The sequence below is a fragment of the Piliocolobus tephrosceles genome, chromosome 14, assembly GCF_002776525.5.
Source record: "Piliocolobus tephrosceles isolate RC106 chromosome 14, ASM277652v3, whole genome shotgun sequence".
Lineage (NCBI taxonomy): Eukaryota > Metazoa > Chordata > Mammalia > Primates > Cercopithecidae > Piliocolobus > Piliocolobus tephrosceles.
In genome coordinates, this window is record NC_045447.1 from 52,414,417 (window position 1) to 52,439,703 (window position 25,287).

At 38.6% G+C, this 25,287-nt stretch overlaps 2 long non-coding RNA genes across 13 annotated transcripts in view; one reads left to right on the forward strand and one right to left on the reverse strand.

The window, feature by feature from the left end:
* The window catches only part of LOC116418440, a 149,350-nt gene extending 132,219 nt beyond the window's left edge, over window positions 1-17,131 (reverse strand). For all 11 annotated transcript variants that reach the window (XR_004228458.1, XR_004228460.1, XR_004228455.1 and 8 more), the window contains exon 1: window positions 16,793-17,131. This is a non-coding gene — a long non-coding RNA (uncharacterized LOC116418440). The remainder of the gene's footprint in view (window positions 1-16,792) is intronic.
* On the forward strand, window positions 8,298-13,989 carry LOC111537230. Of its 2 annotated transcripts, none has more exons than XR_002729946.1 (3): window positions 8,298-8,430; window positions 11,013-11,168; window positions 13,769-13,989. It is a non-coding gene; the product is annotated as an uncharacterized LOC111537230 (long non-coding RNA). The 2 variants fall into 2 exon arrangements; XR_002729945.1 differs by lacking the exon at window positions 13,769-13,989 and adding an exon at window positions 13,611-13,667.
* Window positions 17,132-25,287: the final 8,156 nt, after the last annotated feature.

The following is a 25,287-nucleotide window of genomic DNA, read 5'->3' on the forward strand; positions in this document are numbered from 1 at the left end:
AGATATGATCCATCAATACCTAGTTTTTTGAGAGTGTTTAACATGAAGAGATGTTGAATTTTATTGAAGGCCTTTTCTGCATCTATTGAGATAATCATGTGGTTTTTTTGTCACTAGTTTTGTTTATGTAATGGATTACATTTATTGATTTGCATATGTTGAATCAACCTTGCATCCCAGGGATGAAGCCAACTTGATCATGGTGGATAAACTTTTTGATGTGCTGCTGGATTCAGTTTGCTAGTATTTTATTTATTTTTTGCATCAGTGTTGTTCATCAGGGATATTGGCCTGAAGTTTTCTTTTCTTATTGTATCTCTGACAAGTTTTGGTATCAGGGTGATGCTGGCCTCATAAAATGAGTTAGGGAGGAGTCCTTTCTTTTCAACTGTTTGGAGTAGTTTCAGAAGGATGGGTACCAGCTCCTCTTTGTACTTCTGGTAGAATTCGTCTGTGAATCCATCTGGTCCTGGGTTTTTTTGTTTGATAGGCTATTAATTACTGCCCCAATTTTAGAACTTGTTATAGACCTATTCAGGGATTCAACTTCTTCCTAGTTTAGTCTTGGGAGTCTGTATGTGCTCAGGAATTTATTCATTTCTTCCAGATTTTCTAGTTTAATTGTGGAGAGGTGTTTATAGTATTCTCTGGTGGTAGTTTGTATTTCTGTGGGGTCTGTGGTGATATCCCCTTTATCATTTTTATTGTGGTATTTGCGTCTTCTCTCTTTTCTTCTTTATTAGTCTAGCTGGAGGTGTATGTAATTACAGTGCTTAAAACCCAAGTCCCTGGATAATCCACTCCAATTTCTCACATTAATCCAGGAGCTATGACTGCAGGACTTCCCAAAATTTCACTCCTACTCAAATCTCCTTGTCCTCGTTTTGTCTTCTTTGTCTATGGGATACTCTAAGTCCCCACCCCTAACCTCTGGCAATTGAGTCCCCTTTGTCAACCTCAAACATCACCTCTTAAATCAGTCACACTCCCGTCTTTCTTCCAACTGTTAAATTTGTTGTTCACACAAATCCAGCAGTTCACAGCCCATCCTGCTAACCTGACTGCATAAGCCCAGTCCAAATAAACCTGCATCTCATGTACTTGGCCAATCCATTCCCAAAACCTGTTTATAATCTTGCTTGGCTAAACACCTTTCCTGCAATCTATTGAATCCACTCACATCATCACACAGGGCTGTCACCCTCCTTCGCCTCATGGCCTCTAAGCTGGATTCTATAAAACATCCCTTACTAACCTTCCCCTCTCTGCTGGCACCCCTCTCCATGTAGTCAACTTAAGGGCGTTCCCTGGAGAAACTGCGCAAAAAATTTCCTCAACTGCAACCTATATCCTTCTGCCCCATCAGGATCTCAGTGGCTTAGTTATGAAAACCCATTTATCTCTCTCTCTCCAAAACCAAACAGCCTTCACCTCCTCTCCCACCAGCATTCCCTATCAGGCCCTTACAGGGGCTACCCTTGCTGGCAGCTATTCAACTTGGAAAAACAAAAAAAAAGATGGGACAAAAAGTTCATTCAAGAGTCAACCCCCACCTTCTCATGGCTTTCCACCATAACTGATAACTTTTGTCTGTCCACCTGCAGTGTCTTCTTCCTTTGCAGTGCAAACACTTAACTCTGTCTACCGGTCAATTGGTCAGGAACATGAGCCCTGGTGTTTCAATCTCCAAACATTAACATTTTGCCTAACAACCAAACTATTCAGGTTCCTTCAGTAATCCCTATTTCCTCCTCCTCCACACACACCAAGCAGGCTGTACACTTCATTCTCATTAGAAGAACTAAACATCTCTGTGCACTTAGCACCGGGATAGCAGGTTGCCCCTTTCTTATGGCCCCTAATTTTCTTCCTCAGAATACTAACAACTGGCCCATATGTATTCACCTTCATATCCCACTTTACCTCCCAAAGGCTAAACTCCCTTATCCAGACAACCACCCAGAAACACATTAATACCATCCTCCTCCTCCACCAAGTTCAGTATGTGCCTCAAGGAAAACAACTCTGAAGTCGAACACCCACTACTGCAAAACCCAAACCCTGAGTACAGTGCCCCTACTCAGGAAGCAGCCAGACAATCCACAATGCCTCTCTTCCTTTTATATTAAAGTAAAAGGCAAGAATGTTAGTCCAGACTGCACTGTGTTGTAAGCTTCCTGCTATTTTGCAGACCTTGGTCAAAGTGAAACATTTTACAGGGGTTTGGGCCATGAGAAACATCCTTCCTAACCACATGACCACAAGGCAGACAAAGGCCCAGCTAAAGAAACATCCCTATCATATCTTGCTGGACAAAGTTCCATGGAACACCACAATGACATCCCTCTGGAACAAGAGCCAGAACTGCCTTGTCATGGGTACGTCTTATCAATATCCTGCCAGGCAGCAAGCCATACTGCCCAGACCCCTCCCACCCATACCTATATATTGCCACAGCCTGTAGGCAGTGGTGGGCTCTGGCATTAGGCTGGTCCCCCACTTCTGTAGGTTTTATGCTGGACATAAAGCCTGCATTTGCTGTTGAGCCGCCCTCTTTCTGTGTGTGTGTCTTTAATCCTCACCTTCCCTTCAAAACCTAACAACTAACAAACCTCTGTATTTTTTCTGATTTAGCCAGAATCTATTTTTGATTGTAATTGAATTTGATCTAAACTTGCGGAGGTATTTTAATGTTCCTACTCCTGATCAGGCTGTCATGGTCCCTCTTTCACAAGGAGTTTGTAATGTGATTCTATCCTTCATCAAAACTCCTTTTTTTTTAATGTAAATTTGCTACTCATGTGTAAGAGGTTATTGCTTTTAACAAACCACTAATTTATTTAAAGTAGTTAGGTTTATTGTATGTACTGGTTTTTAGAAAAGATCAGAAGATATGTTTAGTGGATGAGAGTTTAGTATATGTGAAACAGAATTTCTTGAGAATGTACATTCTAGGCCATGAACGTTATAACCAGTCGCTAAGGGAGACTCTGAAATGAAAAGCAGTCTGACCTGGAAATAAGGGGAGAGTTCAGAAGAGTAGGCAATATACATAGGAAACATACCAGAAGTAGTCCCATTACTAACTTGCTAAGAAACTTTGTACTGGTCACCTAACCTCTCTGAACCTCAGTTTCCTCATCTATAAACCAAGGGAAGTGAATGAGAAGAAAGATAAATTCTCTTCCAGCTTGGAGGTTCTGTGATTCCATGACAAAATTTGTCTGTCTTTTTAATATCCAGTCTCGATTAGTGAAATTTATCTTGGAAACAGCCCTACAATCTACTTAGGATCCCCTCCATTAGACATCAATCTGTGATGTTCCTTTTTTTAGTCCAGATTCTTTTCACTGTTCTCTGTGCTTAGTAATATAAAGAAGCCCTCACTAGACTTGACTTCAGTTGGTTCATGTTAGCTCCCCCTCCCATCTCTAGCTTTCCTCTTCCCGTTCCTTGCCTAGCCTGACCAGCTCTCATTCTTATGTTTTCTGGGCCAGCTCTCTACTTCTATCTAAAGCAATCTTTAGACCCAGAAGGAGGTCCAAGGCAGCACTCAGAATCTCCTTACCAAATGTTATTATTACCTGTTCACAAAAGCTCTTCCTTTTTATTCTAACCTGAAGGAGGGACCTTACTTGAAGAAAGAGGGAAAGAAAACTTAGATTTGTTAAATACCTACTGCGCATCACCCTTATACATAATACTCATTACAGCTTTTTCTTGACATATATCCTATTTCTCTTTATTTTTTTTGAAGTTGAAAAAACTGATCTTCAGGGATATTAAATAAATTGCTGAAATCAAGAGGTATTATCAGGACAGCTGGGATTCAAACTCCTAGACTGCATGACTTCAGCATTTTTCCTTTTTCTACCAGATCATACAGTCTCCTATATTCCGCGAAGCCTCAGAGTTCCGGAGTCTTATTTCAGGGCCCTCCAAGAAGACAGAATAAGAGTTAAGGTCCAGCTCTGTCTTTATTTAGAGGTTATCCAGAACATGTCCAGTGGTATTTGTTTTATAATTCTTACTAGTATTTTATTTGAGGATAAACGATCCCACTGATTTTAAAATGTTTGTATAGCACTTGCTAAAGAAACACCTTAATCTAGAGCATCATCTTTTTCTACTCATACACATTTATTTTCATAGACACTTGAGGTAATAGTCTCAGATTGAATAACCAAATCTCATCATTTATGTGTACTCAGGTACCATCTGAGAGGTAATGAAACCATAGTAGATAACTCAACAAATCTTACTCTGTGCCATTACTTCTAGAGCTATCTAAATTTAGCTATATCAAAGATGTCTTCAGGGTGGTATATTAGGATCCCAAGACACTTATGATTTGTAAAAATTCTACAGCTGCTGTAGATGTACAATTTTAATTTTATGTTAAATATGCTTAGAGCTACATCAAGTCACATAACCATCTTTTAAAAAAAAGAAATTTCCTGTACCTGAATCTGCCCTCTTCTTTTCTTTGAGCCAATGAGTCATAATGTGTGAAAATAAAGATCTTTATTGAGGAAGAATGGATGTGCTGCAGGCTGCATGTGTGAAGAATGGTAGATAACCAAACATGCTCCTGGCCAGTGCTCTTTGAAGTAGAACATTTGGCAATTTTGCATTCGGAGGAGGGATAATAACATCTGAAGTTAGCTACAGGGCTTAGAAGTGTCTAGCATCAGAATGGTCAATATGTGACTAGGTAAGGAGGGAGCCAGAAGAAACAGCAGCTTCTTCTGGGGAAATAGATAAGGAGCAAAAACTATCAAACAGCCTCTGACTTGGAAAATGGCCTCTAGGTGTTTGCTGGGCTGGAATCCCGAAGTACTGAGTTTTACTATTTCTGACCCTTTTATAATTGTGTTGTTCATCAAATAAGCCACACTGGAAATGGAGAGCTAGATTGAGTGATTTGTCTGCTGACTGAAAGTTATTTACAATTTGTCCAGCAATGGCATAGGGACAGAGATGAAGGCCTCCTATTTCCTCCATGGGACTGCTTCACAAAGCTGGAAGATGGCCAGTAGTCACCATTTTGATCCAAGCAATCGCTACAAAGGCAGTGCACCACTGAAGGAACATCCCAAGATTCTTAACTGAGGCGTTTTCTTACCCCATGAATATTTACTGCCAGAACCAGTGCCTCTACAGGGGCATAACAAGATATCTCAGACATGGAATGAAGTCAAATAAGATTGTATACATAGACATCCTCAGCATTGCAAGGGATGCGTAATAAGTATTCACAACAAATTGGTAACTTTAATCTCTGAATTCATTTCAATTTTCTTCTCTGCAAAGTTGCGATGCCTAGGAGACTATTACATGGACATGTCAGTATTCAGTGGGATCGTACTGAAGATATGGCTCAAGTTCAAAACTGAGAAGCAGGTTTATACAAGTGGGAAGGGATGGAAGCAGAAGAAAGCCAATAGTAACTGTACACTTAGAGGTCATATGTCCTTTCCAGGGGCTGAGAATCACCCTGCAAGCCCTTAGCCTTCTCACTTACATTTCAGTCACCAGTTGGTCAGTGACCTGACTATGGACCATGTTTATTATATACATTTTATGATAAAATAGGCAGCTAAAAACTTAAGTCACTGGGCCCAGTGTTAGGAAAAGGAGATTTCTTTGAGGACTTCTTTCTCTCATAAGTGCCAATGTGCTTTTCCACACATCCCAGACCTGAAATCTAAGCTCTAGTAATTGCCTCAATATCTTCCATTCTCTATCAACAGAAGTGCTAGTGGTTCAGGTCGTGGCCTCTTCTCTTCCCTTTTGCTTGTAAAGAAGAAAAAACACACATTTTAGACTTCAATTATGAGCTTTCCTGCTTGACCCTGCTGGCTTTGAAACCATGAAACGATGTCTTTCTGTGTTTCATAGTTCTCCTTTTAGAAAAAGCAAGTGAGATTCAATTGGAAAGAGCATTATGGAAAAAAAAAATTGGAACGAAAACTGAAACGGCTTCAAACACCAGATGCCAAAACAACAAAACTGGTTAATGATCTAACTTTTAAATATATTGTGCTCTTTCTAGCAAAGAAAACAGAAGTAGGAAAACAGGCAACATAAATATGTCATGATGCCCACCAACTTAAAAAAACATTGCATTCTAATGGGGCTGGGAGTGAAAGGAATAGGGAAAAAATACAAGTAATGTTATTTGAATGCCTACTATGTGCCAGGTACCTTGACATATATTTTAAATATTACTTCCTTATATGTAACCTCCTCATATAACCTCCCATAACATTCGAGGTTTGGGTGGAATTTAAGTCTGTCTCAGTTTGAGCATTGGGATTATTAGCTGCCCATAATAAAAGTCATTTTACTATTCCTTTACAAATAAAAACGAAAATTCTGTTCAAGAGGATGTGTCGAGCCCCCATGTTTAGAGATTCACTAAAAGGATTCATGGACTCAGATATAGTTGTACTCATCACTAAGATTTATTACAGCAAAGTACTAAGGATAAACAGTCAGATCAGAAGGGGACATATGCATTCAGAGTACTCCATAAGCAGGTTTGCTTAGGTTCTTCCTTCCTGTGAGGGGTCATACAGAGTACTTTGCGCAGCAATGAAAATGCAATATGCACATTATGTGTCCGCTCAAGCAAGCCCATAGAGACTCAGTGCCCAAGATTTTTACTGGGGGCTGTCACATGGGCACCCTCTGCCTAATACATACCAAAATTCCAGTCTCCCAGAAGGAACATAGGTATTTAGCATAATCATATTGTTAGTACAGTCTAGGCACAGTCCACCAACCTTATCAGTTAACTGTTGATGGGCACTGCTCTGACAGCCAAGTTCCCAGATGCCAGCCAAAAATCACCTTACAAGCAGGACTCTAAAGATAGCTATTGCAGGAGTGCTATGTTAACTATTCTCTGAACAGATGGTGTAGTGAGTTAATGCTTTCGTGTATATTCCTGCCCACTACCACCATCCTTTTCCAAACACATGGCAATGATAGATAAAAATATGAAAAGGTAAAGTAAAAAAGATAGCTGGGCTTGAAAAATAATCTTTATGAACCAGAAACAAAATTGTAGAGATACAGCAATGTAGAGCTGTAAGTGAAACTGAAGCACAGTATGTAACTACAATGAATCAAGAAGAATGCAACAGTATTGGAATAGACTAGAGTATAAAGACACAAATTTATTTATGGAATATTAGACCTATATAGGAAATTTGTCGATTTGCAAGTGGCCTTGCAAATGGATAAGTTGGTATTATTCAAGTTGAAAGTACTCTTTAGAGTAGCTCACACCCATTATGGCTATTTACTCTGAACGAACCTAAACAGGATTAAAGTACAATTTTAAAACTTAACCAAATGAACCAGATCTGCTTGATCTCAGAAAACTTGATTTCAGAATCATTTGTTTAGTCTTCAAATGATATCAAATGTCCCAGAAGTAACTTTACATGTAGCCCTGTCTAATAGAACATTCTAAGATAATGAAAATGTTCTTGCTGTGCAATATAGTAGCTACTAACCACATGTGACTATTGAACATTTGAAATGTGGTTAGTATGACTGAGAAATTGGATCTTTATTTTGTTTTAATTTAATTAGTTATATGTAGCTAGTGAGCGCTATATTGTGAACACATTTTCTAATGGGTTCACTGCCTTGTTTACTCCTTTCAAAGTAGCTTCTTTCCAAATGTTTTTGACAGAGCTGTTGATTTTGAGAGATTAAGAGAGAAAGGGAGTGTGTGTCTTGGGCAGAGACAGCAACACCATTTACAAATGTATATACCCAATTATCAGAAAGAGAAATCTCAGCACTATTTTTGATCATCCTAACTTAGCTCACCCATCATCTCTTCACATTTGTAACTTGAATCATTGAAAAAATCTATAACCACATCTCATCCATTTAAGTGGAGGAGCCAAATGAAATTTGTTGAGTATCTAACTTCTTGATAATCTCACTAAGTTAACTTTTTCCTTAAAAAGAAAAAGGAGGAGGAGGTAGTGGTGGTGGCAATATCTAGCAGAATCTGTATTATGTACGAAGAATGGCTCAAGTTATAGTTTTACTTACTGGATTTCACTTTTAAAAAAACAGGATGGACTATTTTCCATTTTTGCCTGTGAATTTATATTGTTGTGAAACTAAAGACTCATCAGCACACCATCTGAATTCTAAAAACGGTGCTGACATGCTGAAACATTAGGCTAGGTCATGATGAGTAAGCTTCAGGCAGTGACACTCGTTTGCTCATGAACTTCATGATATGTACTGAATGTCTCCATTGTGCAAGTCACTGGGCTAAGTCCAATGGATAGTATAACAGTAAATCCCTGACCTCAAATAATTCTGATCAAGAACCAGCACTGGGAGTGAGCCAACCTTTAAAGAGATGTTAACACAGCATACTCCTAACTGGATTTTGTAAGTCTAAAATTATTTTTTTTTAAATAACAGTTTGTTAATAACAGGTATTGAAGGATAAGCAGGATTGTCTAAAGCCCCTGACAGTTCTCTCTAGGTTGACTGGCAATCAGTTAACTGAGATTAGGGGCTGCCCTCCCCACAGAAGAAAGGTTTGCACCTGACTTCAATGTCTCCCAAAGACTCTAGTAATTCCTAGAAGCAGCTGGCACTCGAGGCCAGACTATTTGGCAGTCTATCTCAAAACATTTGTCTCCAGTGGCAAGGCTACTCTAACACTTGCGCCATAAAAATATACAGCAAAGGGGTGGGAACCCCCTTCTAGATACAATCCTATCCCCAGGATGTGTCCAGCTGTGATCAGGAACACTATTTTGAGAGGCCAGGAGACCTGTGCATGTTCTGGCCCTTCCTTTTGTGAATTCCAGTCTGTACTATGCTCATACAAGCCATTTCAAAAAAATACTGCCATGGAAATGGCTTCATACTTTATTTTTTAATTTTCCTTTTTGGATATCTCCATTTTTGTTTTACTAACAGATAAAAGTTTGAACTGTCTACCTTTTCAAAGCTGAAAATTAAAGGAAGTGGGGAGGAAGGGGGTAGACAAGGAACCGAATAGAACATAGATTTTTATATGGAAAGATAAATCTAAAAGTATAGATCAGTTAGTGTTTCAATTCCAAAAACAGTTTTTAAATTGTCATTCTAATTTTAATGTGCAAACAAGTGAGTATAAATATTTAGACATGCTTATTTTAAAAGCATTTACTTATATAAATAAATTTCAACAACATCCTCAATAATTTCAAATGCCTAACTGTATTTTTATAAGCAAATATCATAATTATAGATTTAAAAGATCCATTAATTTGTGTGCATAAACTTAGGCGTTAGGGTAAAATCACTTGAAATACAGAAAAGTTCAAATTTTGGAAAATGTCTGTAGAAAATTGTCACTTTCCAGATAGTAGTCTGTATACTTAATGAGGAACATAGCTTGCCTTCACAATTTTAAAGGCAACCTGAGGTTTTTACACACTGGTATAGACAAGCCTATGCAAGACCTCCTCACATTGAGAACAGGTTTTTAAATAATGTGTGAAAATTCTGATGTTGTAATATAGTTAGTACTCTCACATGACAAATAAGAGAAGAAAAATCAATTCCCACCCTAAGAATGAAAGAGTAGTCCTGCAGGGGCAATATACCAACTGAATGAACAATTTCAAATTTGGACAATAGACTTTTTGGAAGGACAAATTTATATCCTTTGTGAAAATGCAGGGCTCAGAGTTTCTTCAAATAGCTTCACAGGCAAAAATCAGTAAATTTCTTTGGACGGGGGAAAAGAAATAGGAAAAGCAGTCAAAGGCAAAGCTGTGCCTGAATCTTTTATATTCCCCCTTCTCTAAGGCTTCCCAGAGCCCATATGACAGTTATTTTCCTCCTCCATCCTCTCCAAATCAGGAAGCCTTCTCCATTTTCTTGGTAATCAGACAACAAAAGGTATTTTTCAGCTTGCCCCCAGATATTTTTCAAAAGGAAGTAGAGATTACCTCCCAGCATTGAAGGAAAACCCCACTGTGGCCTATATTATTCTCTGATTATAAGAAAAACTACCTGACGAAATATAAAAAGCAACTATCTAAAAAGTAAAAAAAAAAAAAAAAAAAAAAAAGTTTGATACTGTGTAGTTATGTGAGTTGTATTGTCATGCTATTATACTAGGTCTTAGTCCTGTGAATTCTGGCTGCATTGAGATCTACTGAAGCTTGTTGTCAGAACTATGAGTGAGCTGACAGCACTGTTTAGTCTCAGTGACAGTATATAGTACCCTCACACCGTGCAGCCCGGAGGGCTTGGTCAAGTGTGACATCCACCCACACTGTGCCCTAGAATGTAGTATGTGGAACATTTCCCTTCATTTGTACCTGCACATTTCTCACTTTGATTTCATAGCCTATGATATGCTGCTTTTTAAAATAAAGAGATATTTGCAAATTGTATTTTCAACACAGGCTGTCTTAAATTTTGAGGAAATTTTTTAAAATTTAGATGTAACATTCTTATGACTTTTGGTCAATACATTTTCTAAAATCCTTTCAAAAAATGAGTATGTTTATCAGGATGGAATTTATATGACATGTGAACTATTCACTAGCTTACACAGTCAATGAACTTTCTATGGAAGGATAACATATGTATATTAGCACCTTAAATTTCTAGAAAAAATTTACTGGTTTTTTTTTTTTTTTTGAAATTTTATGGCATGAGGCTTTAAGATCATGTGAAATAGGCTTTGTTGAATCCAGTCATCTCTTTCAACATATACAAATCTTTCCCCCATCTCTATTCATGTAGAAACTTTCCCTCATACTCTGTCTTCTTTAAGGGACATCATCATCAACATTCCTTATACTCCATTCTGCTATTCATTACTGGAGCACCCTGAAGTGCTCCTTTTGTAAAATACATCTTTGTTATAATTACGTTTAAATGTCTATATTCCCATTTTACACTAAATTCTATAAGGGCATCAAATATGTTTGTTTTGTTTACCCTTATTTTTTATTATCTAGCATAGTGTCTGGTATATAGGAGGAAATCAATAAATATGCTTCAATGGATGAAAAACTAAATGTGCTATTGCCACCAAGGGAAAACTGCCTCCAAATTACATGTATCATGAAGTAAAAATATCCAATAAGATGAAGAGATTGGTCACATCCCTTGAGGTAACAGCAATAGTTTTCATAAGATATATTTTCTAGAAAAGTATTTTCAACAAAAATGAATGTAATCATCTTCATTTTTATTAATGAATACATGATAATATATCACCATTTTTTGAGTTTTTGAGTTAAAAAATATTTTATGGCCATACTGCCCAGAGTAATTTATAGATTCAATGCTATCTCCATCAAGTTGTCATTGACTTTCTTCAAAGGATTAGAAAAAAGTACTTTAAATTTAATATGGAACTAAAACAGAGCCCATATAGCCAAGACAATCCTAAGAAAAAAGATGAAAGCTGGAGGCATCACACTACCTGACTTCAAACTATACTACAAGACTATAGTAACCAAAACAGCATAGTACTGATACCAAAACAGATATAGAGACCAACAGAAGAGAAAACAGACCTCAGAAATAACACCACTTATCTACAACCATCTGATCTTCTACAAACCTGACAAAAACAAGCAATGGGAAAAAAAAAAAATCCCTATTTAATAAATGGTGCTGGGAAAACTGACTAGCCATATGCAGAAAACTAAAACTGGATCCCTCCCTTACACCTTATATAAAAATTAACTCAAGATGAATTAAAGACTTAAATGTAAAACCCAAAACCATAAAAACCCTAGAAGGAAACTTAGGCAATACCATTCAGAACATAGACATGGGCAAAGACTTCATGGCTAGAACACCAAAAGCAATGGCAACAAAAGCCAAAATTGACAAATGGGATCATATTAAACTAAAGAGCTTCTGCACAGCAAAGAAACTATCATCAGAGTGAACAGGCAACCTACAGAATGGGAGAAAAGTTTTGCAATCTACCCATCTGACAAAAGTCTAATATCCAGAATCTACAAGGAACTTAAACAAATTTACAAGAAAAAAAGAACCCTTTCAAAAAGTGGGCAAAGGATATGAACAGACAATTCTCAAAAGAAGACATTTATGCAGCCAACAAACATAGGAAAAAAAGCTCCTCATCACTGATCATTAGAGAAATGCAAATCAAAACCACAATGAGATACCATCTCATACCAGTCAGAATGCCAATTATTAAAAAGTCAGGAAATAATCGATGCTGACAAGGCTGTGGAGACACAGGAACACTCTTATACTGTTGGTGAGAGTGTAAATTAGTTCAACCATTGTGGAAGACAGTATGGCAATTCCTCAAGGATCCGAAACCAGAAATACCATTTGACCCAGCAATCCCATTACTGGGTATATACCCAAAGGACTATAAACCATTCTACTATAAAGACACATGCACACTTATGTTTATTGCAGCACTATTAACAATTGCAAAGACTTGGAACTGACCCAAATGTCCATCAATGATAGACTGGATAAAGAAAATGTGGCACATATACACCATGGAATACTATGCAGCCACAAACAAGAATGAGACAATGTCCTTTGTAGGGACGTGGATGAAGCTGGAAACCATCATTCTCAGCAAACTAACACAGGAACAGAAAACCAAACAGTACATGTTCTCACTTGTAAGTGGGAATTAAGCAATAAGAACACGTGGACACAGGAAGGGGAACACCACACCCGGGGCCTGTCAGGAAATGGAGGTCAAGGGGAGGAAGAGCATTAGGACAAATACCTAAATTCATGTGGGGCTTAAAACCTAGATGATGGGTTGATAGGTGCAGCAAACCATCATGGCACAGTAGTTTTTTCTAATTCTGTGAAGAAAGCCAGTGGTAGCTTGATGGGAATAGCATTAAATCTACAAATTACTTTGGGTAGTATGGCCATTTTCACAATATTGATTCTTCCTATCCATGAGCATGAAATGTTTTTCCATTTGTTTGTGTTCTCTCTTATTTCCTTGAGCAGTAGTTTCATGTCCCTTATAAGTTGTATTCCTAGGTATTTTATTCTGTTTGTAGCAATTGTGAAGGGGAGTTCATTCATGATTTGGCTATTTGTCTATTGGTGTAAAGGAATGCTTGTGATTTTTGCACATTGATTTTGTATCCTGAGACTTTCCTGAAGTTGCTTATCAGCTTAAGGAGTTTTGGGGCTCAGATGATGGGGTTTTCTAAATATAGAATCACATCATCTGCTAACAGAGACAATTTGACTTCCTCTCTTTCTATTTGAATATGCTTTATTTCTTTCTCTTGACTGATTGCCCTGGCCAGAACTTCCGACAGTATGTTGAATAGGAGGGGTGAGAGAGGAAATCCTTGTCTTGTGCCAGTTTTCAAAGGGAGTGCTTCCAGCTTTTGCCCATTCAGTATGATATTGGCTATAGGTTTGTCACAAATAGCTCTTATCATTTTGAGATATGTTCCATCAATACCTAGTTTACTGAGAGTTTTTTACATAAAATATCTATTTGATTTTTTTATATATATATCAATTCTTTAATGAGTTCTTCCATCTTTCTCTTTTTTTTTTTTTTTTTTTTTTGGAGACAGGGTCTTTCTCTGTGCTAGAGTGCAATGGCGTGACTTTGGCTTACTGCAACCTCCACCTCCTGGGTTCAAGTGATTCTCCTGCCTCAGCCTCCCAAGTAGCTGGGACTACAGGTGTGTGCCACCACACTCAGCTAATTTTTGTTTTTTTGTTTTTTTAGTAGAGATGGGGTTTCACCATGTTGGCCAGGATGGCAGGATGGTCTTGATCCCTTGACCTCATGATCTGCCCACCTTGGTATCCCAAAGTGCTGGAATTACAGGTGTGAGCCACCGTGCCCGGCCCTTCCATCTCTTCAACTATTTTGCCCATCTTTCCCCCATCTTGGCGGCATATGATAAAGTCCTTCTAATTCCAATAACTAAATCACCTGTGCATCTCTTTCTGTTGTTGTGTGTTGATTTTTATTGTTGTTTTTTAATCTCAGCTTTTAGGCTATAGTCCTGTATCTTGGCATGCCTAGGAATATTTTATTAAATGTTAGGTATTATCTTTTAAAAGAGAGAGAGAGAGATAGTCTACATGAATTATTTTCCTTTCCTCTACTAGAGACTGAGTTGAATCAGAACTGGTTGGCAATTCTGATAAGGTTTCATTTTCCTTTAGTTCACCTCTGTTCTTAAGGTGTGAGCTTCCCAGGTTTCAGACTTGAGATTAGTGCATTTACCAGGGCTGTTTGACCTGGTAGTTCCTAAACTCTAATCTTGCCACATCAATGCCTTGAAGCTACTAACGTAACTTGCTTTGTTTTTCAGAGGATTTCAGCTTGCCTTCATGGCCTCCTGCCTCTTGTAGTTTCAAAATTCAACAAATATATTAAAACAGAAATGAGCCTTTATCAGGCTCAGTTCTCCACACCTCCCTTCTCTTTGGGATCTTGGACCCCAAAGTCTCCAATTTTGCCTCTCCAGCCCCACAAGATTTGTTGAAACTCCACTGGTTACTTCAACCCTCAACACAGTCCCTCTACCTAGGAAAATCAAGAGTTCTCAGCCTCTTGCCCTGTACCCCCAATAAGCAAATGTCCCCAGGAAGCAAATGTGGCTGCAAAAGGTTAGATCACCTGTCTGCAGTTCCCCTTTCTCCACAATCTTGGCCCTTATAGACCTGGTTACTTTAACAGCTCTCTAGTGTCTTTAAACAGATTTTTAAATTAGCATTTTTAATTATCCTCAGTGATAGCAATGATCTGCAATAAGCTACTCCACCAAAACTACCACCAGAAATCTTTCTTGAATTTTTCCCACTATATCTTTAATTCATTACAAAGACAAAAATATATGAGTTTAAAACATTTTTAAACAAATAATAAATTATGTATAATGAAAAATAAGATGTAAAGGACTTCTATCAATTAATTTTTATATTGTTTATATGTATTTTTGATTACTAAGTTATATCAAGTTCTGTTATATTTATCAAAACTGTCAGCAATTACAGTTGTTACTCAGAACCACAAAGCTACAGGTAGTTGTTTTTCCTTCCTATTGCACTAGTCTTTGCAACTGAAAAGTGTGGATTTTCTTAATTTTCTACCTTTTGGAATAATTCCATGAGACTCTTTATATTTGCTTTTTCTTGGCTCCCTTAGATCTCTCTAATTTTGTGATACTTTATTCACTGATTTCATTACGTGAATAATTTTGTTTGAACTTGAATGGTTTTCACTGAAATTGCATCAATGTCCTTTTTCAGTTTACCAGTAAAAGAATAATTGATTATTGAAACAATAAAACAATGAAATACCACATGTACCATTATGAGTTCATAAAAATAATTAGGTATTTCTTTAGGTACTTATTACATTAGTAGGTACTTATTTTGAAGTACATGGCATTATTCTGCTTACATGGTTTATGCTGTGCAATAAATGTAAGTGCAGTCTATTTAAATTCTTCACTGACAATTTAATGTAGAACTTGAGCTTGAATAGAACTTTAATAATGTTACTTTCTTTTTAATATTGGCTTTTGGGCAATAATAACTAACTTTTTTGCTTATAATCATTTGCAAACCAATAATAGTTTAAATATTAAGAATTGACATATATTGTTGGTTAATAATTAACTCAAAACTCACATAACATTCTTCAGAACATAAATAGATTAATATGCTGAAAAGATTCACATAGAAGCTAATTATTTTTCTTTATCGCCCATTTAACATGCATGAGCTTAAAGATACAGGTAGAAAAAGTCTTTCATCAAGGAAAGAAAGCAACAGCTCTTAACCTCATGTAACTTCTCATTTATAGAACCATAAATACCAATATAAATGGACTTTTTCCCCTTTGAAGAACTTTCCAACCCCTAAGACCATCCCTATCTCCCCTAACAAACACACAAACACATACACTTTTGGGAAGAGCAGTACCAACTAACAATTTTTACTAGACTGGCTAAAACCAGGACAAACTTAAGTGTTTTCTTAAATTATTGAAAGAAATCAGAGAAAATTGGTGTATTTTCCAAGTAATATTTCTCCCTGGTTTTTCATTTACCTGAGTCTTTGGGAAGATGGACAGAAAACTTTGTTCAAAAAGGCTGTGGAAAGACTTACATTTTTAAAACGGCTAGTGCTTACACTCAAGTGAAGTATTAGTTGGGGGACAGTATTGTCCTTCATTCAACCAAAGAAATCTCAGGTTACAAGAGATCTTATGAGTCATCTATTCTAATCACCCATCTGAGGCTGAAATGCCCTCCTCAGCTTGTTCAACATGTTACCCAGCTGTCGCTTCCAGTGAGTAGAAATGTTTGTCTCCCAAAGCAGTTTTGGACATCCTTAGATCATAATCTGAAATCTCCCAGAAGCCTTTAACTGGCCTTCACTAAAACCCTTCCAACAATATAAAATAAGACTCTCCCACATGCAATGTTTTAGTTAATTGAAGACCTCCATACTCTCAGACCTAAGCTTTCTCCTCCCCAACTATTACCCATTTGACATAGTTTTAAGTTTTTCCTCAAATAAATATTTAAGTGTCACTGGATTGGAAAGTACTATGTTTGGAGCAGAGAGATATTCAAATAATTTTTCAACATACTTCCTACAAAAAGAACTTTGAGGAAGCCTCCATAGAGGAAAATAAGTCTTGATGAGAGTATTAGCGTACTCCAGAGGGACAGAACTAATACGATATATGTATATATGAAGGGGAGTTTATTAACGAGTACTGACTCACACGATCACAAGGTGAAGTCCCACAAGAGGCCATCTGCAAGCTGAGGAGCAAGGAAGCCAGTCTGAGTCGCAAAATCTCAAAAGTGGGGAAGCTGACAGTGTAGCCTTCGGTTTGTGGCCAAAGGCCCAAGAGTCCCTGGCAAACCACTAGTGTAAGTCCAAGAGTCAAAAAGCTGAAAAACCTTGAGTCTGATGTTTGAGGGCAGGAAGCATCCAGCATAGGAGAAAGATGAAGGCCAGAAGACTCAGCAAGTAGACTTCTCCCATCTTCTTCTGCCTACTTTATTCTAGCCATGCTGGCTGCTGATTAGATGGTACCCACCCAGATTGAGGGTGGGTCTGCCTCTCCCGGCCAGTGACTCAAATGTTAATCTCCTTTGGCAGCACCCTCACAGACACACCCAGGAACAATACTTTGCATCCTTCAATCCAATCAAGTTGATGTTTAATATTAACCATCACATTGAGTGACTAGTAATTGTTCATTCATTCATATGTTGAACAACACAGGAGAGCACCTATTATGTGCAAGACTCTGTGCAAGGTGCTGAGAATTCAGAAATAAGATGAAACAATTATTTGTTGGCTGGATAAGTGAAAGAAAATTTGGATGGATAAGACATAGCACATGCCCTCAAAAAACTCGCAGTCTAGGAAATGTCAGTTCAAAAATTTCTGAATACCTTTTCCACTTATCTATTAGTTCATTCTTACACTGCTATAAAAACATATCTGAGACTGGGTCATTTCTAAAGAAAAGAGGTTTAATCATTTCACAGTTCCACAGGTTGTACAAGTTTCTGCTTCTGGGGAGGCTTCAGGAAACTTATAATCATGGTAGAAGGGCAAAGGGGAAGCAAGTTTCTCTTCCATGGCCAGTAGGAGGAAGAGAGTGAATGTGGAGTTGATACACACTTTCACACAATCAGATTTTGTGAGAACTCTATCATGAGATAGCAATAGGGAAGTGGTGATTAAGAATTAGAAACTGCCCCCATGATCCAGTCACCTCCCACCAGTCCCCGCCTCCAACACTAGGGATAACAATTCAATATGAGATTTGGGTGGGGACACAGAGCCAAATCATATCATTCCACCCCTGGTCCCTCCAAATCTCAAGTCCCCCTCACATTTCAAAACACAATCATGCCTTCGCAACAGTACCTCAAAGTCTTATTCCAGGATTAACTTAAAAGTTCACAGGCCAAAATCTCATCTGAAACAAGGCAAATCCCTTCTGCCTATAAGCCTGTAAAATCAAAAACAAGTTAGTTACTTCCAAGATACAATAGAAGTACAGGCATTGGATAAGTGTTCCTGTCCCAAAAGGAGCTCCATTGACCAAAACAAAGGGGCTACAGGCCCCATGAAAGTCCAAAACCCTGTCATTAAATTTTTAAGCTTCAAAATAATCTCCTTTGACTCCATGACTCACATTCAGGACACACTGATGCAAGGGGTAGCTCCCAAGTCCTTGGGCAGCTCTACCCCAGGGGCTTTGCAGGGTACAGCCCCTGCGGCTGCTTTCATGAACTGGCATTGAGTGCCTGCAGCTTTTCCAGGCACATTGTGCAAGCTGTTAGTGATCTACCATTCTGGGGTCTGGAGGATGGTGGCCTTCTTCTCACAACTCCACCAGGCAGTGTCCTAGTGGGGACTCTGTGTAGGGGCTCCAACCCTGTGTTTCCTTTCCACATTACCCTTGTAAAGCTTCTCCATGAGAGCTCCACCCCTGCAGCAGACTCTGTCTGGACATCCAAGTGTTGCATACATCCTCTAAATTCTAGGTGGAGGCTCCCAAGCCTCAGCTCTTGCCCTCTGCACACCTGTAGGCTTAACATCACATGGAAGCTGCCAAGGCTTGCAGCTTACACCCTGTGGAGCAGCAGCCTGAGATGTATCTGAATCCCTTCTAGCCACAGCTGGAGCTAAAGCAGCTGGGATGCAGGGCCATGTCCTGAGGCTGCACAGAGCAGCAGAGCCGTGGGCCTGACCCACAAACCATTTTTCCTTCCTAGGCCACCAGCCTGTGATGGGAATGGTTGCTTCAAAGGTCTCTGAAATGCCTTGGAGTAATTTTTCCATTGTCTTGGCTATCACTCTTCAGCTACTATTTACTTATGCCAATTTCTGCAATGGGCTTGAATTCCTCCCCAGAAAATAAGGTTTTCTTTTCTACAACATGGTCAGGCTCAAATTTTCCAAACTTCCATGTTCTGCTTCTGTTTTAAATATAAGTTCCAATTTCAGGTAGTCTCTTTGCATACGCATATGAGAGGGCACTGTTAAAGGCAGCCAGGTAACGTCTTGAATGCTTTTCTGTTTAAAAATGTCTCCCACCAGATACCCTAAATCATTTATCTCAGGCTCAAAGCTCCACACATATCTAGGGTAGGGGCAGAATGCTTCCAGTCTCTTTGCTAAGGCATAGCAAAAGTGACATTTACTCCAGTTCTCAAAAGTTTCTTATCTCCATCTGAGACCACCTCAACCTGGATTTCATTGTCCATATAACTATCAGCATTTTGGTTACAACCATTCAACAAGTCTCTAGAAAGTTCCACACTTTCCCTCATCTTCCTGTCTTCTTCTGAGACCTCCAAACTGTTCCAGCTTCTGCTCTTTACCCATTGCCAAAGTTTCTTCCACCTTTTTAGATATCTCTGACAATGCTTCCTTCTCTGGTACCAATTTTCTGTATTAGTTTGTTCTTACACTGCTACAAAGACATACCTGAGACTGGCTAATTTATAAAGAAAAGAGGTTTGATTGGCTCATAGTTCTATGGGCTGTACAGGTTTCTGCTTCTGGGGAGGCCTCAGGAAACTTACGACCCTGGTGGAAGGGTGAAGGGGAAGCAAATTTGTTTTACATGGCCAGCAGGAGGAAGAGAGCAAAGGGAGAGGTGCTACATACTTTCAAACAACCAGATCTTGTGAGAACTCTATCACAAGACAGCAGTAGGAGGATAGTGCTAAGCCATTAGAAACTTCCCCCATGATCCAATCACCTCCCACTAGTCCCCACCTCCAACACTGGGGATAACAATTCAACATGAGATTTGGGTGGAGACACAGAGCCAAAAACTTAAAATATTCTAAAATATTCTGAATTACCACCCAAGGGTTTACAAAATTTTACATTTAGTAAGCATACTTACGTTTTATGATTTAGGAATATTTCCACAGTACGATTCAGAAAAAGAAATGTTCAGATTAATCTTCTGGTAACCAGTTTACTGAATTATGCAAATCACTAATGTAGCCTCAGAAAATATTAAAAGCTATTTATTGGCACCATATTTGGAATACAGCACTGAGCACTTCCCAGAAATTCCATCCCCTGTGAACAGAACCTGTGTGTTTGCTTTCTATATTTGGCATCAGTGAGTTTCAGAAAAAGATCTTCCACAAAATCAATGAGAAAACATTTTGTTTTAAGTTATAACTTCTTAATTTTGTCAATTATATTTCACTAAAGCTGAGAAAAAGTAACAAGAGAAGTCACTTTGAAAGCAGTCTAGGAGCTCTTCAAATAGTTATATATAGAAATCACATGACCCAGCAATTCTAGTTTTAGGTATATTATAGAGATACTGGTATATATAGAGAGATATTAAAATATATGTCCACATGAAAACATATACATGTTTATAGCAGCACTATTCATAATAGCCAAAAGCTGAAAACAAACCAAATGCCTATCAACAGATGAATGGTTTAAAAAATGTGGTATAGTCATACAATGGAATATTATTTGGCCATAAAAAATAATGAAGCACTGATATGTGCTATAGCATGCATGAACTTTGAAAACATAATGCTAAGTGAATGAAGCCAGTCACAAAAGACTGCCTATCACATATTATGTCACTCCATTTATATGAAATGTCCAGAACAGGCAAATCTACAGAGAAAGGAAGCATAAATTAATGATGTCTTAGGGTTGGCGGTATAGAAGATAGGGTATGATAGCTAAAGGGTATGGAGATGTTTTATGAGGTGATGAAAATGCTTTAAAATGAACTGTGGTGTTGGTTGCACACATCCGCAAATATACTAAAATACATTGAATTGTACAGCTTAAATGAGTGAATTGTGTAGTATTTGAATTACATATCAAAGGAATTATTACAAAAATGAAAAAAAAAATCATTGAAAACCAGACATTTTCCATGTTGCGATGTGATAACTTGGTCAACAAGATCCTTCATTTTTCCCAGGATTTTTCTTTCTTTTTTTTTTTTGGAGGGGAGGGTTGTTTGTTTTTGCTATGGTTTGTAGCTGTTTGTTTGCTTAGTAATAACTCTAAATGATTTTTAAGACAGTATTTTTTTTGTCATGTGTGGTTGTGAATATTCTGTTACTTTTTGTAGCTTTTAAAAAATTTGTTATTAAAAATTTTTGGATATATAATAGTTGTGCCTATTATAGCATACATGTGATATTTTGATATGAGCATACTACATAAAATGATCAGGTTGGGGTGACTGGGATATCCTCACATTGGACATTTGTCATTTCTTTGTGTTGAGAACATTCCAGATTTTCTAAGTATTTTGAAATATACAGTATGTTATTATTAGCTATAGACTCCCTATTTTGCTACCAAACACTGGATCTTATTCCTTTTATCCAGCTGTATTTTTGTACCCATTAACAAACCCTTTTTTATCTACTCCTTCCAACTACCTTTCCCAGCCTTCATTTAGATGTCATGATCTAATTTTCTTCTTTAGAGTTGAAAACATATGTTATGTAAATATGTAATAGAAATGACAGTCCTTGGCCGGGCGCGGTGGCTCAAGCCTATAATCTCAGCACTTTGGGAGGCTGAGACGGGTGGATCACGAGGTCAGGAGTTTGAGACCAGCCTGGCCAACGTGGTGAAACCCTGTCTCTACTAAAAATACGAAAATTAGCCCGGTGTGATGGCAGGCGCCTGTAATCCCAGCTACTTGGGAGGCTGAGGCAGATAATTGCTTGAACCTGGGAGGCAGAGGTTGCAGTGAGCCAAGATCGCGCCACTGCACTCCAGCCTGTGTGAAAGAGCAAGACTCTGTCTCAAAAAAAAAAAAAAAAGGATATTTATACATCCTAATTCAAAGGGGGAAGTGTACCTTTACAGCAGAAAAAAAAAAAAAGAAATGACAGTCCTTGATTATTAAAAGGCTTTGTTGTCACTAATCTCTCTGATTATGCCAGATTTATATTGCTGCTTTTGTTTTAATATCTTGATATACAGGACCACTGTCAGGACATATTCCTTGGCAGTTCCCTCTATAATTGCCCTCATTCACATACCATAAAACCAATGTGTGTGTTATGTTAATTTCCAAGTATGTCTTATTTATATATGCATTTCAGATATTAGGAAATACTATAACAGTATACTTAAGATTCCTCTGTATTCTTTGTGAGACAGAGTAAAAGAAATGATTCATTCATCACTTGACTCCAAAGCCACCACTTTGATTTGTAAACCACAGGGGATTTTTGTATTAGTGTTTGCTCATAGCCAGTTTCCAGTTTTCAAAACAATTGATCTAGATACTTGCTTTTACTTAATTCACACTTTTCAAGGGAACAGGCCACAGTTCCCTTTGAGCACTAATATTCTGAAAAAAATGTTTAACCAGCTATTGCTTTAAAATATGTTAAAAAGGTACAGTAAAGCAAGAAACAAATGAAGGAATATTAGAGAAAGGGAAGAAAGAATGAATGAAAGATAAAAAGACATGGGGTGGCTGAATAGGAACAGCTGTGGTCTGCAGCTCTTAGCGAGCTCAACACAGAAGGTGAGTGATTTCTGCATTTCCAACTGAGATACATGGCTCATCTCACTTGAAATGGTTAGACAGTGGATGCAGCCCAGAGAGGGTGAGCCAAAGCACGATGGGTTGTTGCCTCACCTGGGAAGCCCAAGGGATCAGGGAACTCCCTCCCCTAGCCAAGAGAAGCTATGAGGGTCTGTGCCTTGAGGAATGGTGCACTCTGGCCCAGATACTACTCTTTTCCCACAGTCTTCACAACCCACAGATCAGGAGATTCCCTCAGGTGCTTACACCACCAGGGCCCTGGGTTTCAAGCACAAAACTGGACAGCTGTATGGGCAGACACCGAGCTAGCTGCAGGACTTTCTTTTCATACCCAACTGTCCCCTGGAACACCAGTTAGACAGAACTGCTCACTCCCCTGGAAAGGTAGCTGAAGCCAGGGAGCCAAGTGGTCTAGCTCAGCAAATCCCACCCCCAAGGAGCCCATCAAGATAAGATCCACTGGCTACCAGCACAGCAGTCTGAAGTCATGCTCAAACTTGGTGGGGGGAGGGGCATCCGCCATTACTGAGGCTTGAGTAGACAGTTTTCCCTTTGCAGTGTAAACAAATCCTCTAGGAAGTTCAAACTGAGCAGAGCCCACCGCAGTTCAGCAAAGCTTCTGTAGCCAGACTACCTCTCTAGATTCCTCCTCTCTGGGCAGGGCATCTCTGAAAGAAAGGCTGGGGGCTTATAGATAAAACTCCCATCTCCCTGGGACAGAGTACCTGGGGGAAGGAGCACCTGTGGGCACAGTTTCAGCAGACTTAAACATTCCTGCCTGCCGACTTTGAAGAGAGCAGTGGATCTCCCAGCATAGCGCTTAAGCTCTGCTAAGCGGCAGACGACCTCCTCAATTGGGTCCCTGACCCCAATGCCTCCTGACTGGGAGACACCTCCCTGCAGGAGTCGACAGACACATCATACAGGAGAGCTCTGGTTGGCATCTGGCAGGTGCCCCTCTGGGATGAAGCTTCCAGAAGAAGGGACAGGCAGCAATCTTTACTGTTCTGCAGCCTTTGCTAGTGATACCCAGGCAAACAGGGTCTGGAGTGAACCTACAGCCAACTCCAGCAGACCTGCAGCAGAGGAGCTTGACTGTTAGAAGGAAAACTAACAAACAAAAAGGAATAGCATCAACATCAACAAAAAGGACATCCACATAGAAACCTCATCCAAAGGTCACCAACATCAAAAACCAAAGGTAGATAAATCCACAAAGATGAGGAAAAGCCAGGGCAGAAAGGCTGAAAATTCCAAAAACCAGAACACTTCTTCTACTCCAAAGGATCACAACTCCTTGCCAGCAAGGGAACAAAACTAGATGAAGAATGAGTTTGATGAATTGACAGAAGTAGGCTTCAGAAGGTGGGTAATAACAAGCTCCTCTGAGCTAAAGGAGCATGTTCTAACCCAACGCAAGGAAGTTAAGAACCTTGAAAAAAGGTTAGATGAATTGCTAACTAGAATAATCAGTTTAGATATGAACATAAATGACCTGATAGAGCTTAAAAACACAGCACAAGAACCTCGTGAAGTATACACAAGTACCAATAGCCAAACTGACGAAGTAGAAGAAAGGATATCAGAGATTGAAGATCAACTTAATGAAATAAAGCGTGTAGTGAAGATTAGAGAAAAAAGAATGAAAAAGAATGAACAAAGCCTCCAAGAAATATGGGACTATGTGAAAAGACCAAACCTACATTTGATTGGGGTACCTAAAAGTGACAGGGAGAATGGAACCAAGTCAGAAAACACTCTTCAGGATATTATACAGGAGAACTTCCTCAACCTAGCAAGACAGGCCAACATTCAAATTTAGGTAATACAAAGAATACCACAAAAATATTCCTCAAGAAGAACAACCCCAAAACATATAATCATCAGAATCATCAAGGTTGAATGAAGGAAAAAATTATTAAGGGCAGCCAGAGAGAAAGGTAGGGTTACACACAAAGGTAAGCCCATCAGACTAACAGCAGATCTCCCTGCAGAAAACCTACAAGCCAGAAGAGAGTGGGGGCCAATATTCAACACTCTTAAAGAAAAGAATTTTCAAGCCAGAATTTCATGTCCAGTCAAACTAAGCTTCATAAGTGAAAGAGAAATAAAAGCCTTTATAGACAAGCAAATACTGAGGGATTTTGTCACCACCAGGCCTGCCTTACAAGACCTCCTGTAGGAAGCACTAAACATGGAAAGGAAAAACCAGTACCAGCTACTGCAAAAACATACTAAATTGTAAAGACCATCAACACTATGAAGAAACTGCATCAACTAATGGGCAAACTAACCAGCTAGCATCATAATGACAGGCTAAATTCACATATGGCAATATTAACCTTAAATGTAAATGGGCTAAATTCCCAAATTAAAAGACACAGACTGGCAAATTGGATAGAGTCAAGACCCATCGCTGTACTGTATTCAGGAGACCCATCTCATGTGCAAAGATACACATAGACTCAAAATAAAAGGATGGAGGAATATTTACCAAGCAAATGGAAAGAACAAAAAAAGGAGGGGGTGCCATCCTTGTCTCTGATAAAACAGACTTTAAGCCAACAAAGATCAAAAAAGATAGAGAATTCCATAATGGTAAAGGGATCAATGCAACAAGAAGAGCTAACTATCCTAAATATATAAGAACCCAATCAGGAGCACCCAGATCTATAAAG